The sequence below is a fragment of the Kogia breviceps genome, chromosome 17, assembly GCF_026419965.1.
Source record: "Kogia breviceps isolate mKogBre1 chromosome 17, mKogBre1 haplotype 1, whole genome shotgun sequence".
Lineage (NCBI taxonomy): Eukaryota > Metazoa > Chordata > Mammalia > Artiodactyla > Physeteridae > Kogia > Kogia breviceps.
In genome coordinates, this window is record NC_081326.1 from 21789773 (window position 1) to 21805442 (window position 15670).

Here is a 15670-nt window from a genome sequence, read left to right on the forward strand (position 1 = left end):
GTTATTTTTGTTATGGCAGCTCTGGCAAACTTGTTACAAAAATACATTTTGGGTGCTTTTGTGGAATTGCCTCAGAATTGGCTTCAGCCCATGCACCAAAATCAGCCTTGTTATTTTATAGTCACACACAATATTACTCAGCTTAATCACTAGCTTTTTTCCATCATATTTGGCTCTAAATGGCTTTTGACTCTTCAACAAAAAAATTATAAATATCCTCTCTCAAAGGATACGTGGTTCGCGGGCCTCTCTCCCATTGCGGGGTACAGGCTCCAGACACACAGACTCAGCGGCCATGGCTCACGGGCCCAGCCTCTCCGCGGCATGTGGGATCTTCCCGGACCGGGGCACGAACCCGTGTCCCCTGCATCAGCAGGCGGACTCTCAACCACTGCGCCACCAGGGAAGCCCTGTAAGCACTTCTGAAAGGAAATGCTTTGAGCAATGGCAACAGAGTTGAAATGAGTATTTTGTCTACCATGGTGACTTGAATTGAAGGATATAACCCTCATTAAGATATGTGTGCTCTGGGCTTCCCTGGTGGCGCGTTGGTTGAGAGTCCGCCTTGCCAATGCAGGGCACACAGGTTCGTGCCCCGGTCTGGGAGGATCCCACGTGCCGCGGAGCGGCTGGGCCCGTGAGCCATGGCCGCTGAGCCTGCGCGTCCGGAGCCTGTGCTCCGCAACGGGAGAGGCCACAACAGTGAGAGAAAAAAAGATATGTATGCTCTGTTGTATTTGCTAAAAAATCTGTCAGCTTATTTTTTTTTACTTTTTAAAAATTTTATTGAAGTATAGTTGATTTTCAGTGTTGTGTTAATTTCTTCTGTACAGCAAAGTGACTCAGTTATACATATATATATTCTTTTTCATATTCTTTTCCATTATGGTTTGTCACAGAATATTGAATATAGTTCCTTGTGCTCTACAGTAGGACCTTGTTGTTTACGTCACTTTATTTTACATTCCTACCTCTTCTATCTAAATATGATGCATGTGCATTTGGAACTTGCCTCACACTTTTTTTTTTTTTCTCCAAAAGCTCAAGCTCTTCAAAGAGCTCCATGACCTGATTCTTAAATCAAAGCTTCAGAGCCTTCTGTTTCCTTAATCTGCAGCTGGATTGCTTTGATACTGTGGTCAAAAGGATCAGCTTTCAATGGGGCTCAGTTCACCGGCGAGCTCCAGGGCAGCCCTCTCTCCCCTGCCCTCAGAAGGAACAAGAGAAGGTGGGGGTCATGATGAAAACACTGAATGATATGGAGGAGAGAGCAAGTTCAGGGAAACTAGGCTTTTGTGTCGTGAGGGAAAATAGCTTGAAGTTGGGGAACTTAAGCTGTTATACGCACTTAGATTGGTGGAAACTTAACATTTGTCAAGCACTTTACAAGAAGCTTTCAATTACATTGTCTTGTAAAGTTATTCCACCAGGAAAGAGGAGATTGGAACTAGGAATCATGGGCACTGTCATTATTTCTTTTTTTTTTTCTTTTTTTTTTTTTTTTGCGGTACGCGGGCCTCTCACTGCTGTGGCCCCTCCCATTGCGGAGCACAGGCTCCGGACGCGCAGGCTCAGTGGCTGTGGCTCACGGACCCAGCCTCTCCGCGGCATGTGGGATCTTCCCGGACCGGGGCACGAACTCGTGACCCCTGCATCGGCAGGCGGACTCTCAACCACTGCGCCACCAGGAAAGCCCCGGCACTGTCATTATTGCAGCGATGTCTGACTTTAACTAGCACCCTTGTCTGCAAACATCCCATTGGAAAAATTTCAAAAATGATACCAACAAAAATCTCATTTATTTTCCTAAAAGGCCGGGTCCCATGTCTCACTGGGCCGAGCTCCTTGAGGGTAGCACCTGTGCCTTCATCACCTTCCCAGTTCAGCGCAATGTTGGGCACTTAGTGGCACTCTGTAAATGTTGAACGAATGACCGATATCCCTTCATCAGAATTTCAGTTCCTCTAATTCCAAAGTCCACTATCCTCCATTGTGGTCGCCATTTCAGTCCCATTACACTTGATTTTCTCTCATTCTGTAATCTTCATGTTGATGCCCAAATTTAGAGTAAAATTTTGCCCCTGGCCGGAAGAGCTGTCAGCTTTATCACAGATCTGAATTTGAATTTGTAAGGTGTGTTAGGGCCATGAAAAGCAAATGGGTGCTACATAAGCCTGGATCTGAATCAGTTGGAAAGGGACTTAGACTTCGAATGATGCTCTGTCCTCCTTTTGTTGACCATCTCTCAGGTAAACAATGGTGTCATAGCCAAAGGAACCCAACCATTACAGATCCCTTAATTTTGGAAGTCAAATGGCTTTACGGTGGTCCTTTAGACTTCAGATGGTTCATAAAGTTAGGTTAATGCAAAAGAGTTCTTCTGGTTAAGAAAAAGAAATCCTTGTGCATGATGACAATTCTTTTCATGGAAGAGACAAATGGACCAAAACATACATTAAAAGACCCACCTTTGTCTCTCACTGTCTTGGAGCTCCATGGCTGGTGTGAGATTGAGAAAACTCATTCCACTGTCACCCCAAAACATGCCATATACAGAATGATTGTATGTGGACAGAGACCAAGAAAGATACCCCACCCCCCAACCCCACAGTGAAAGAAGTGTGAATTCTTTATCCTTAGGAAAATACTTTCCCAGTGAGCCCTTGCTCTTCCAGCAGGCCACCGTGTAGGCTGGTAGGGTGGAGGTACTCCCTTTGTGGACACCGAAGCCCTAAGAAACTTCTTAACTGTGCCTGAACTTGGCAATCATGCCTATTGAGAATGCGCTCTCTTGTTTTGAGGACTGAGGAATGCAATATGTACAATGTAGCTTTTTTGCCTCAGGAGCTAGTTTATTCCTCATTAATGCCAAGAGAAAGGGTTTATAAGGGCCCTTGACATGTAAATGTCTAATTAGGAACTTTTCAAAGCTGACATCATCTAAAATGCTCAATTTTTTTTTTAAGTGAAGAAAAAGGAACAAGAGTTTATCATTATACTGCTAAAGAAGTCCTCCAATAAAATAAGCTCCTTATTTGTATATTCCATTCAAGCTAGGCTAAGCTGCTGCTCTCATCCATTAAGTCAAATGTTCATGTTCTCATTTAGAACAGCTTGGGGGGCATGTGGTATTTATTCACACTCTCCTCATCTTAGCTTGGGTTTCCCTGAAGGAAGAGCTTGACACCAGGGCTTGTGTGCAGATAGGTCAGTTGGGAGGTGATCCTAGGAAGGAGGAGAGAGAGATCAGGGAAAGTAAGGCAACAAAGGAGGGGAACACACGGCTGTGGGAAACGGGGCTTGATTCTTCTCAGGGACCACCCGAGATACCCGCTTGATGCCTTCCAGAATCGTCCTCTTGAAAGATAGGAAGCAGGCCCATCATTTCCCATCTCTTTAGTCAAAGATCATCATCAGGAGTGTTAACTTCCTGATCTGTGTGTATGCTTGGGCCAAACCAACAGTCATCAGTATCTGCGGTGCCCCAGGGTAGAAAGCAAAAATATGTGCTATAACACCTATTGCTGCATAATAGATAAGCCCCAAAGTTAGTGGCTTTAAACCACAAACAATTATTATTTCATAGATTCTGTGAGTCAGGAATATAGGAGCAGCTGGGTAATCATAGCTCAGTGTCACTCAAGATGTTGACCCAGGCTTTTGTCATTGTAAGGCTTAATGAGGGCTGGGGGATCTGCTTCCAAGAAGGCTCAGTCTCACAGCTGATGGCAGAAGATCCCAGTTCTTCACTGGCTGTTGGCAGTAGGCTTTATTGACTCATCACATGCGTCTCTCCAGAGGGCTGCTTGAGTGTCCTTACAGCATGGCAGCTAGCTTCTCCCAGAATGAGAGTTCCAAGAGAGAGAATAAGGCAGAAGCTATGATATTTTCTATGACCTAGCCAATAGTATCTATGTTATTGGCCACACAGACCAATTCTGATACAATGTGGGGAAGAACTATGCAAGACTGAGATACCAGAAGGTGGAGATAATCAAGGGCCAACATATAGGCTGGCCACCACATGTGGTTATGTGCTTAAGGGGCACTGTCAGCACAAAATGTACCAAAACCTCATAGACTTGTCACCCCAACACTGGCTGAAATAACACATGAGACCATGAGGATATAAGTCGTGGTGTCCCAGATACCTGTTGGAGCCTTCCATCACTCAGACCCAATCATTTCCTTTGTTCCTCAAGTTCAACCCAGGAGAATGTTCAATTAAACAAAGATCTCAGAAAATACTGATGGGCAAGGCTAATCTAGAGTCCTAAAAAACAAAAGCAACACATGATCTGAAAACAGCATGCATCTTGGATTGATTAAACCACTCAGAAAGTTTATTTCTTGGTTTTCTTTCACTCCCAAACTACAGCAGACAGGCTGCAGAAGCCAATACATGTCTGTCTGCCTCTAACAGGGGAGTAGAGCAGATCTGATGCTCTGGTTTTAGGGAACTGGACAAAATACAACCCTAAAGGGAAACAAATTTGTGTTAAACACAAAGGTTAATCGAATGATACGTTGGAGAAGATTCATTTTGGTTGAAGTCCAGTTAATACTGCAAAAGACTCCTTCAGACTGTCGGGGGTCATAGAGAAGATGATGAACACATGCCCCAAAGTCATAATATATTGAAATACATGTGACAAATTTTGCATGGGTGTAGAAAAAAGGATTTCCACCTACAGAGTAAGTTAAAAAACTGTAGGTTGCAAAGGCAACTAATTGCCCATCCAACATCCATATCCCCTTTTTTCCTTAATTATAGAACCCAGTTTTGATGCCCAAATTAAAAATACTTCCAGTCTTCTCTGGCAACTTGGAGAAGCCACATGACACTAAAAAAAATTTATGTGATGTCTACTGATGAGCACCATCCGAAGTTTTGCTTTCCTGATGTACACGTCACTCCTGTCCCTGCCTGGAAAGTTGAGATAGTGACTGCAGCTGGAGCATAAGCAGCTACCTTGTAGTCATGAGGAAAAGGCCAAGAATCACAGAGACCTTGAGCTACTAAACAACCAGCCACTGAGAACAAGAAACCTCTCTGTAGCTTTAGCCACTGTTGTTGCCTTTTCTCTTATATAGGGTTGAACTAATGAATACAGCTCACACGAATATTTTTAGATCACCCTTAACCAAGTGGTAATTTTACTGCATTGTTAAAATTTTGCATTTTTTTTTATCTTCAAAGGAGCAGTTTCAATGTTGTCAGGTTTGTAAAGCCATCATCGTTGATTTTCTCCTGAAAAAATACTCACCCCATAATGATCCTGACACTTCTGCCCAATGATGCCTCTGTCTCTGCACCTGGCTGACCTCTCACATGCCCTTGGGTCTTCATATATGTGCTTGCACACAGTTTCCCCCATCCTTGCTGAGGCTTTTCCTGACTCCTCCAATCTAAACCAAGTCACCCAGTTACGTTCTCATACAAACAGAACTTTTTCTTTCTGGAACTTACCAAATTTCTGCTTCTATATTTATTTTTGAGAGTATGTATACAATATCTGTTTCCCCACTGAAGTTAAGCTCCAGGAGGCCAGGACTGTATTGGCTTTGTTCATCCTTGTGCCTCGGTCTCCACAGTAGTATCAGGTGGAATGTGATGGCCACACCGTCTCTCAGGGAAGCCCTGGAACGTCTGAGTGTCGTGCTCTTGTTCCGAGGATGTAGAAAACTTAGGCACTGTCAGAGATGATCCCTATACTGGATTCTGCTCACTGAGATGTTTAAGCTTTTCTACTTGTTTCTCATTGTTGAGTATTCCTCACTGAAAGCCTCTGGGGAGTAGGAATGCTCCCAGGAATGGGGACCTCCACCACGCAGTCCAGGCGGGCTTCCATGAAGTCCAGCCAACTGATCAAGTTTCCGGAGTGACAGGCCAGGTTCTAATCCCCCTTTGCCTCCCTAAACAGGGGGGAAATACTACTAATTGTCCAAAGTTAGAGATAAGAACCTCTTAATTCTTTCGTGTGTGTGTGTGTGTGTGTGTGTGTGTGTGTGTGTGTGTGTGTGTGTTTTAAAGAGCTGCATTTTAAAGAGGTAAATACAGACCAGAAAATATCTGTTTATACTCTGGTGGCAGACCAGGCATCTGGAGAGCATTTAACTATGGTGATACTTTGCTCCCAAGTAACCATTCTGTTTGTTACAACAAGACACATAGTTATTTGGCTTTTCAGAAAGGCGCCATTCTCCTTCTGGGTTCTCTACAAAATGGAAGGCAAGATTTCAAGATAAGCTATTTTGAGGATATTAAAACATGTGCAAACCAAAGTGAAAAGACCATGAAAAGCTGGAAAGGAATCCAACAAGTCATAAGAAAATTTGAAAATATACTACCCGCTTGGAGAATATATTACTGTTTGCGGCTTCTTCTGTTTGTTTCTTTTAAGAACCTACTACCATGGAAATGCCCATAGGTGAGTCCTGCCTACCCGGAAGGCTAGTTAAGCCAGACAGTATGAGGCTTGGATGACAGGGAGGCAGGAAGTGGGATAAGAGAGGCAAGGAGATAGAGGTTGGCTGGACACTGAATTTCCAGGCAGAGGCTACACACTGTGGGGCTGAGAGGACTTGCCCCCCAAGTCCATCCATGTTGCTGCAAATGGCAAAATTTCATTCTTTGTATGGCTGAGTAGTATTCCACTGTATATATATACTGCATCTTCTTTATCCATTCATCTGTTGATGGACACTTAGCCTACTTCCATATCTTGGCTATTGTACATGATGCTGCTATGAACATTGAGGTGCATGTATCTTTTTGAATTAATATTTTTGTTTTTTTGGATATATACACCAGAGTGGAATTGCTGGGTCATATGGTAGTTCTATTTTTAGTTTTTTGAGAAACCTCCTTACTGTTTTTCACAGTAGCTGCACCAATTTACATTCTCACCAACAGCATTCCAGGGTTCCCTTTTCTCCACATCCTTGCCAACATTTGTCATTTGTGTTCTTTTTGATGATGGCCATTCTGACAGATGTGAGGTGATATCTCATTGTGGTTTTGATTTGCATTTCCCTGATGATTAGCAATGTTGATCATCTTTTCATGTGTCTGTTGGCCACCTGCATTTCCTCTTTGGAAAAATGTCTATTCAGGTCTTCTGCCCGTTTTTTAATTGGCTTGTGAGTATCCAACATATATATAAACAGCTCATACAACTCAACATCAAAACAGATTTTTTTAAAGCCTAATGGGCCAGAATATCCATCCGGAAGTTATGTACTTATAGTTAAAGTCACTTTCAAGTCCACAAAAACAAGGTGCCCTCTCTTATCTATTCCCTGGGGAATCAGACTCATAGACCTGAACTTGAGGTCAGAAAAATGAGTAGCTTCCAGCATACAGCTTATATTAGTGCCAAAAAACTGTACACAATCGCTTAAAAAATGCTTTTTTAATTGTTGTGGCTGTTTTATTTTAACTACAACTTGGAATGGACACAGAAAAAGAGCAGTTCAACTTATCTGTTCTGAAGTCCTAATAGATAATAAACAAATAAATCCCTAGAACTTGCCTGTGAGAGTATATGTAAGAATACTGTCTGATGTCAGACGTTTGAGTCTAGCCAGGCCTCTTTCAGAGCTTCCACTGCTTGCATTTTCATTTTTAGGTAAATAATAGAAATATTTCACCTGTTACGTCATAGCTTAATCTGTGGGACTTGGGCTAGAAGAAACACAGATGGAACAGATGGAAGTTATACTGTGTAGACCATGCAATTATTCACTCTGTTTGAGTGACATTGTTTTGTGTATAGACACGGAGGAAAGTTTAACAAGCCATTGTTTACTATGAGAATGGGGGCATAGGAGTGGTTCTCAAATCAAAGAGCAGAGATTATCTCTTTGTGAGGGCAAACTTGATTAAGAGGCATCCTTGTCCACTTTTTGTGGTATCGAACAGGGAGCCAAATGCTTAGCTTCAATGGAACCATCTTTCCGGCATCCTTGAAGAAAAAGCTGCCTGTCAACTCTTGGGTAAACAGCAACTATGAGTGATGGAGGGAAAAGTACTCAGAGGCAGGAAAGCAGTGGACATTGAAGGTCTACCAGACCTGCATGCAATTCATGAACGCACCAGAATGCTCCAAGAGAGAATGGAATTCTGGGCCTTCTCCTTTTCTGTCTCCTCAAACTTCCCACAACCTTTAGACTCAAGAAATTCTGCCCTGGTTGCAATGAATATAGTGAATACTCTAATGTTTGTGCCAATGCAGAAGTAAAAGAGCCCAGTTAACATGAAATAATGAGACATCCTTTCAAGTCACACACACAGTCACCTTCTCTGTCCTTGCCCTGCAGGCCAGCAAAATGCTAACCATTGAGACATGGGCCCAGCAACCAGCTTTTTGCTAGAAAATTACCAGGAGATATGAACCAGACTCATATGGACACCCAAAATCTGTTCATATAGCATCATCTTTCAGAGCTTCTGTTCAAAGCCTCTAAAACAAAGTGGTAGCTCAGAAAGCATGGGGTGGCAGTGGAGGTGAAGAGTAGGGGTAGGGGAAAGCACAATGGACAGGAATCCAGGAGATTATGTGCACCAGTCGTATTGCTAAAACTGTCTGCTTCCGGCACCTTGGGGGGCAGAGTTTGCAGAACATCTAAACTTTCTCTGTTGATAGAGGATTTTGTACAGTGATGGCCACTGAATCAACGAAATTACATTAAACAGATATAGATGAATATTTTCTCTATGTCTGACACTGTGTTGGGCATAGAAGACATGACAATGAGTGAAACATACTCCCTATCTTGGACATATGAACAGTTTATTAAGAAAGTGTAAATAACTCCCCAAGAGATAAATCTACAAAGTACTAATAGGCTTCAAAGTAGAAATAATTAATCCAACCAACCATTCTTCCAACCACTTCTTTACTCAGATACTTCAGGCCTGGGAAATTGTACCAGGACACTCAAAATTGATTTAAAACCTAGTCAATTATTTTCTTATTTGTCTTCTCTTTTTTTCTAAAATCTTTCATTTCAATGATAGACTGATAACAGGTTTTTGCATCTAAAACAGAGTTGTGGTTCTGGAAAAAATGGATTGAAAGGCTTCAGATAGAAAATATCACAAAATGTATGCACATTTCTACAATTCTACAAAATTGCTCTCAATCCTCTTCCAGGCTACTGTAAAACAAGCATCTAAGTTAGAAACAGAAAAGCACACTGACACCAATAAAAGTGACAGCTGACAGCAGAGAAAGGAGGGGGCAAAAATGTTTAAAACAAATAGAAGAACTGATGGATAGTCATTGAGAGTCATTTAGTGTATAATCAGAATCTCCCAAAGTTAGATTAAGAGCAGGGTGGGGATTCCTAGAAGAAGCAGGTAAATTGACGTAAGTAAAGAGTATCAACTGATAGCAAGGGAGGTGATAGATAACAAGATAAAAAACTTCAATGAGTGCAATGATCCTGGGCCACTCAGTAGGAACTGGCAACTCTACCCACCTTAATAATCCCTGGGAAATCACATCATTATGAAATTGTTTTCCATAATGGTGGCCCTGAGTCATAAAGGGAAACTTTAAATCCTGTTCAGTATTCTCTATTTTAAAAAGCAGGAAATGTTTTTTGGGGCAGGAGACTGAGTAATCCATTTTAGAGTTTTGTAGGCAAGATTTTGTTGTGTAGACATTTACATTTTCCCTAGCAACTGACATCTCTCCGATTAAGCAAGAGTTTACCATATTTTGGATCAATAAAATTTTTAAAAAATTTTTTTCTAATAAATGTCAACCATGTGAACATACCATTAGAAATGGTTAGTCAGAAAAATAGTAGATTATGTTTTCCATATATCTCTAAAATGATTTTTAAGTACTAAACTTGGCTTATACTGGGGAAAGCATTTTGTGTTGAATGTATATATATATATATATATATATATATATATATACATATATATATATATATATTTTTTTTTTTTTTTGGTGGTACGCAGGCCTCTCACTGTTGTGGCCTCTCCCGTTGCAAAGCACAGGCTCCGGACGCGCAGGCTCAGCGGCCATGGCTCACGGGCCCAGCCGCTCTGCGATATGTGGGATCTTCCCGGACCGGGGCACGAACCCGTGTCCCCTGCATCGGCAGGCGGATTCTCAACCACTGCGCCACCAGGGAGGGAAGCCCCTTGAATGTATATTGATGGAGAGACGATAGGGAGAAAATTGAGAGCAGTAGAAACAGCATAAAGAATATGTGGTGTCAGGCTTCCCTGGTGGCGCAGTGGTTGAGAGTCCGCCTGCCGATCCAGGGGACGCCGATTCATGCCCTGTTCCGGGAAGATCCCACATGCCGTGGAGCGGCTGGGCCCATGAGCCATGGCTGCTGAGCCTCCGCGTCCAGAGCCTGTGCTCCGCAACGGGAGAGGCTACAACAGTGAGAGGCCCGTGTACCGCAAAAAAAAAAAAAAAAAAAAAAAAAAAAAAAGTGGTGTCTTGGCACCTTTGCTAATGCTAGTATGAACTCACTGTGTTTCCGAGTTCAAGCTCATACTGCTCATCACATGACAGGCTGATAAACTGAGAGGTGAGTTACTGGGGGGCAAGGAATAGTGACTTTATTTGGAAAGCCAGCAGACCAAGACAATGATGGACTAGTGTCCCAAAGAACCATTGTGCCTGGGGCTTGGATGCTAGTTTCTTTTATAGAACAAAGAGGGGGCGGTGAGGAGGCAAAGCAAAAAGAGGCAATAACTTTTTGCAACTATTTCCTCTTTCTGGCCAGACTCTGAAGAGGATGTGTTAATTTCTTCTTTCCCTGCAGCCATTCACAGGTGGGCCTGATCAGGATGTTTTCTCTGAGCTAAACAAAGTTTTTTAGCTTAACACTCAGGCATGGGAGGCAGGGTTCCCAGAGATGGGCCACTGTGTACACTTTAAGCCATAGGCAACATCCCTTTAGTGACTAACTTGTAGTAAAAGTAATTGAATACAAAGGTTAAAGTAAAAGAAATGGATCCAATATGGAGTCTTCCCTATTACAACTGCATAGAGATTTTGTGGTGGAAAGTGGAGGCAGGTCACCACCCATGAAGCCATGAGGTTTGGAGAACATTAGGTAATGACCATGCCTCCCGATATCTTTCTGCAACAAATGTGAAGATTACATTGTTTAATCCCAATATGCAAAGCCTGTCTAGGCTCCAGGGAAGAGGCATACTTCTGTGGACAGTCCCTGCCTTTCATTGGGAGGAAGATGGCTTTGGAATGGGAAAGAAACCTGACAAGCAGGCCCTGACACAGGGGAGAGAGGACACCTAACTTTCTTTGGGCCTTGCTTCCCTGGGCTTTGACTTGGAGCTCTCTAGATATGCTTGAGGTGCCATGTGAAGGAACACTCTGATGAAAGCAGAAGCTGGTCTCTGTCTTGGGACAGGGCATTAGGAACATAAGCCAAAACATATCCTAGGGTCCTATAAGGATGAGCAAGTCTTGTCTAATGAGCTCAAGTTCTTTGTTATAGGTGAATTCAGAGTCTGTTTCCCTGAATAACCATGGAAACTTTGTAGAGTCTTCCCTAAACATTACAGACTCAAGTGGTCATCCAATCCACACTGTAAACAGCCATGGGATTACTTCCTAGGCTTAGAGAATTAGATAGCGAATGCAAAGTTAATTCACCTCACATGAGTAAGACTTTAATTTGTGGTTTACCAGAGGATCCCACTTTATAATCACTTTCCTTCTTGCTCTTTGTGGAAGAATGTTTTTTTCTGTTTTTTCTAGTTCTTGCTCCACACCTGTCAAGGAACATTTAAGTTAGAAGATGTGGAGGCTGATTATAACATCCACTTAGTAGATTTTCCAGGACTTTTTCTGGTCCATTAGTCATTTCAAATTTTGTTAACACCTGCACCAGAGGATGAGTGGGAAGGGAGAGGTGTTAACAAAGATAGAAACGGCTAATGGACCAGAATATTTTTAAAAAACAAAATTATGGGCATGGGATTACCTTAAATTATAATCTATTTTGTGGTTCTATTTTGGAAATTTACTAGTGCATTGGTCATCACTAAATATATCTAAAAGATAGTTATGCAGCAACGTAACTCAGACATACCATTATTTCCCACCAAAAGGCTTGCAGCATTTACCCACAATCCTTGTCTCAGCTGCCCGCCTGAGTGGAATTCCCACTGCTTTGGTATGGTTTTGGGAGTTAGGACATCATTTTTATCTACTGGTTTCTGTGGTATTTCCTGCATCTAAAAATGAAGGATTCTGCATTTAAATGTTGCCTGGAAAAAAAAACACAATATCTTGCTTTCTTTTATTCATTTGAAGTAATTATTGCTATCACAGTCTCATGTGCATTTTTCCCAAACCATAATGATTTGAGACTTATAGAGTATGGTGAAAAAAAAAAAAGTTGGATTGTTTTTTCAAGCAGGCAATTTTGTGAAGCAAATGGTAGTAATCTGAGCCACTTTTTGGTTTCTAAAGATTTCATCTGTCCACAGGATGATTTCAGGGTCCCATATAATTTCTTACCTGGAGGCTGAGATCCTATGTTCAAAATCCTGTTTTCCATTTTCCACACATAGAACGCAGGTGAGAGATCATAAAATCACACACTTTCATTCATAGAGTTTCCTACATCCTGTGGCTTAGAGCATCTCTGAGTTCTTTGTAATTAGTTTAAAAGAAACATGGGGGGAAGTTACAGTCTTTTCAAATAAACTACAAGTTTCCCTTAGGAATTTATACTAAAATGTGTATTTATTTTTAAAACCAAATGATATGAATATAAGAAATGCAATACTGGGTCAGCCCAATGGTCTAACCAGCCTGTGGTTTCAAAGTCTCTTAGTATTCCATTAATGTTGGCCTCAGAAGTTTGGGGATTCATTTCAAACTCCCTGGTTTCCTTTATTACTCAAATCTGGGTTTACCATTCATAGATTCGTCTAAATGTTTCCTGAACTTGCTTATACCTTTAGCTTATATCAATTATAGAAACGAGTTCCCCAACAGCAAGGGTTCTACACCCTATCCATCATGAGACTATGCAAGGGTTCTACTACAGGGGAGTGAAGAATTGGGGTGAATCATCCAATCTATCAAGGTTGTCCTCTTGGTTACAACTATTCACATCCTACTCACATGAAAAACTCATTCACTCCTGTCTGATGACTACCCCCTCCCCTAAGCCGTATTCAATTATGGTATCTGCAAAAAATCCAGGATCTTGTGATCTCTATGAAGTCCAGACCCTGCTACTCTTGACCCAGAGACCTATAAACTAAATAGAAAATTATCTGCCTTCCACATACCTAAGGCAAGCAGCTTCTAAAATGACTCCAATGGTCCCAACCTCTTGGCATTCATAGCCTTGAGGTATCCTCTCCCCTTGAGTAACTTGCTTCTAACCAATAGAATATGGCAACTTTATGGGGATGTCACTTTTGTGATTAGGTCACATAAAATAGTGACTTCCATCTTGCCAGCAGATGGATCTCTTCTTATCTTGATGACTTTGTTGAAGCAAGGTGCCATGTGGAGGAAGCTCTGAGGGTGACCTCCACACAAAAGCCACCAAGGGGTTAAGGCCTTCCATATAGGAGCCCTCAGAAAACTGAATCCTGCCAACCATGTAAGTGAGCTTGGGAGAGGACCCTTCCCCAGTCAAACCTTCAGATGAGACCCCATCCCTGGCTGACAACTTGAATGAAGGCCTGTGACAGACTCAGAACCAGAGGACCCAGTTAAGTTGTGCCTGGGGTCCTGACCCCACAGAAACTGTGACATAATAAATGTGTGTTGGTTTAAACTGCTAAATTTGGGGATAATTTTTTACTTAGCAATATATAATTACTATAACACCTAATGTGTAATGGTGGAACATGATGACTGCAATAAATACTCCAATTTGAAAAGGTAAAGAATAGAGGGCACACAGCAATCACTGGACCACAGCAATTTTAAAATCCTACTAGGTAAATGTTATGGGAATCCCATCTTAAGGTAAGGGGTGTTCCTCGATTAGACCTCTATTCTGCCTCACAGGGTTGGCTCTCAGGTCCATCTTTCTCCACTGTTCCTGGCTTCTCAAGAGGTTCTCTCTGTTGTCATACTCCTTGCCATCTTGTGAAGAGAACATAAGAAGAACATGAGAACATATCAGCTAAGCCATTTTTAAAGACCCCTTCCTGGCTGTAGGAGTTGGGGTTCATGAAATCTTTCTATATCTTGAACAGTTTCAGTCTCTGTTAGTCTAGACTGGAAGCACTTCCGTCAAAAGGTATCTCCTCAAAACTTTTTGAGCTTTCTACTTATTTGATTCCAATAAACTTCATATGCAAAAGGCACACCCACAATTTTTTTTTTTGAGGTAAGCCTTTATCTCTCTAAACTTAATTACTTCACTTTGGGCACATTCAGGCTTCTGTGACAGTTTGCCCTTATGATTTCTGTGAGTTCTTCTGTCCATCTGAAAGAATCTGCTAGACATATTTTAGTCCTTTCAAAATGTTTTAGCCACGTTCTAGATTTGGTCTTTACCCTGAGGTCATGTCAACACTGTGGATTTCACTTTTGCTTGAGCAATGTTTTAATGCCTACACCCTTGGTTTGATAAAACTTTTCCTGAATTCAACTATTTCTTGTAGTACCTTATTAAATGCAGCTTATGCTTCCAACATTCTGCCTCAAATTTTTTTGCCCAAATGTCTCTGTTAATTAGGTATGTTTTCTATCTTCTAAGTTACCTCAGGTGACAGTTTTACCAAATGTCTTGCTACTACTTAACACAGGCTGCTATTTTTCTAGTCCCCCATAACAATTTTCCTGCTGCCTACCACCCAATCTCAGGACCAATGCCACTTCTACGTACTAATTTCTGTATCAGTTAGCTATTGCTGCTTAACAAACAGCCACAAAAATGTCAGTGGTTTACAATAAGCTTTCACTTCACTCACTGGTCTACAAGTCTGGGATGGCTCTGTTTCAGGCTGTGGGTCCATTAGGCTTAGCTCTGCTCTGAAGGTCTGTGCCACAGAGCAAGGCCAAACACTAAAGCATGTTTCAGCCTCTGTTCACTGTCACTAAGATCCCACTGGCCAAAGCAAGTCATATGCCCAAGTCCAAAGTCACGGGGTAGGAAAGTATAATTCATCATCATAAGACCACGCTGAGAGTATGCATTTACAGTATTACTACACTGAAGGGAAGAATTGAGATCAATAATTCAATCTTTCACACTAAGTAAAATTTATTTGAATAAGGGTTCCTGTGCCCATAAATGTTTTAAATTCCTGGCCAAGATGATTTCTAAAGTCTTTCCTAGTTGTTTGAAACACCATGGAAATAGAAAGAATGTTTGCATGGAAAAGGGCAAATCAGCAAATACAGAAAGAGGCCAGTTCTTTTTGGCAAAGCACTGGGGGTGGTTATGGATTTCATCAAACACCTGAAAAGAGTGCAAGAAAGGAGTTTGTGAAGATGCTGTACAATGAACCAGCTTATCTTGAATCACCCCATTACTTATTATGATAGCATATTTTGCTTGCATGCCACAAGTTGTTTAGGTCACAGACTCATTCAATTGTAAGTTCAAAGATATATTCTAGCACAACGTTCACAGCAGCATTATTCACAGCAGCCAAAACCTGGAAACTCAATGTTCATTGATAGAT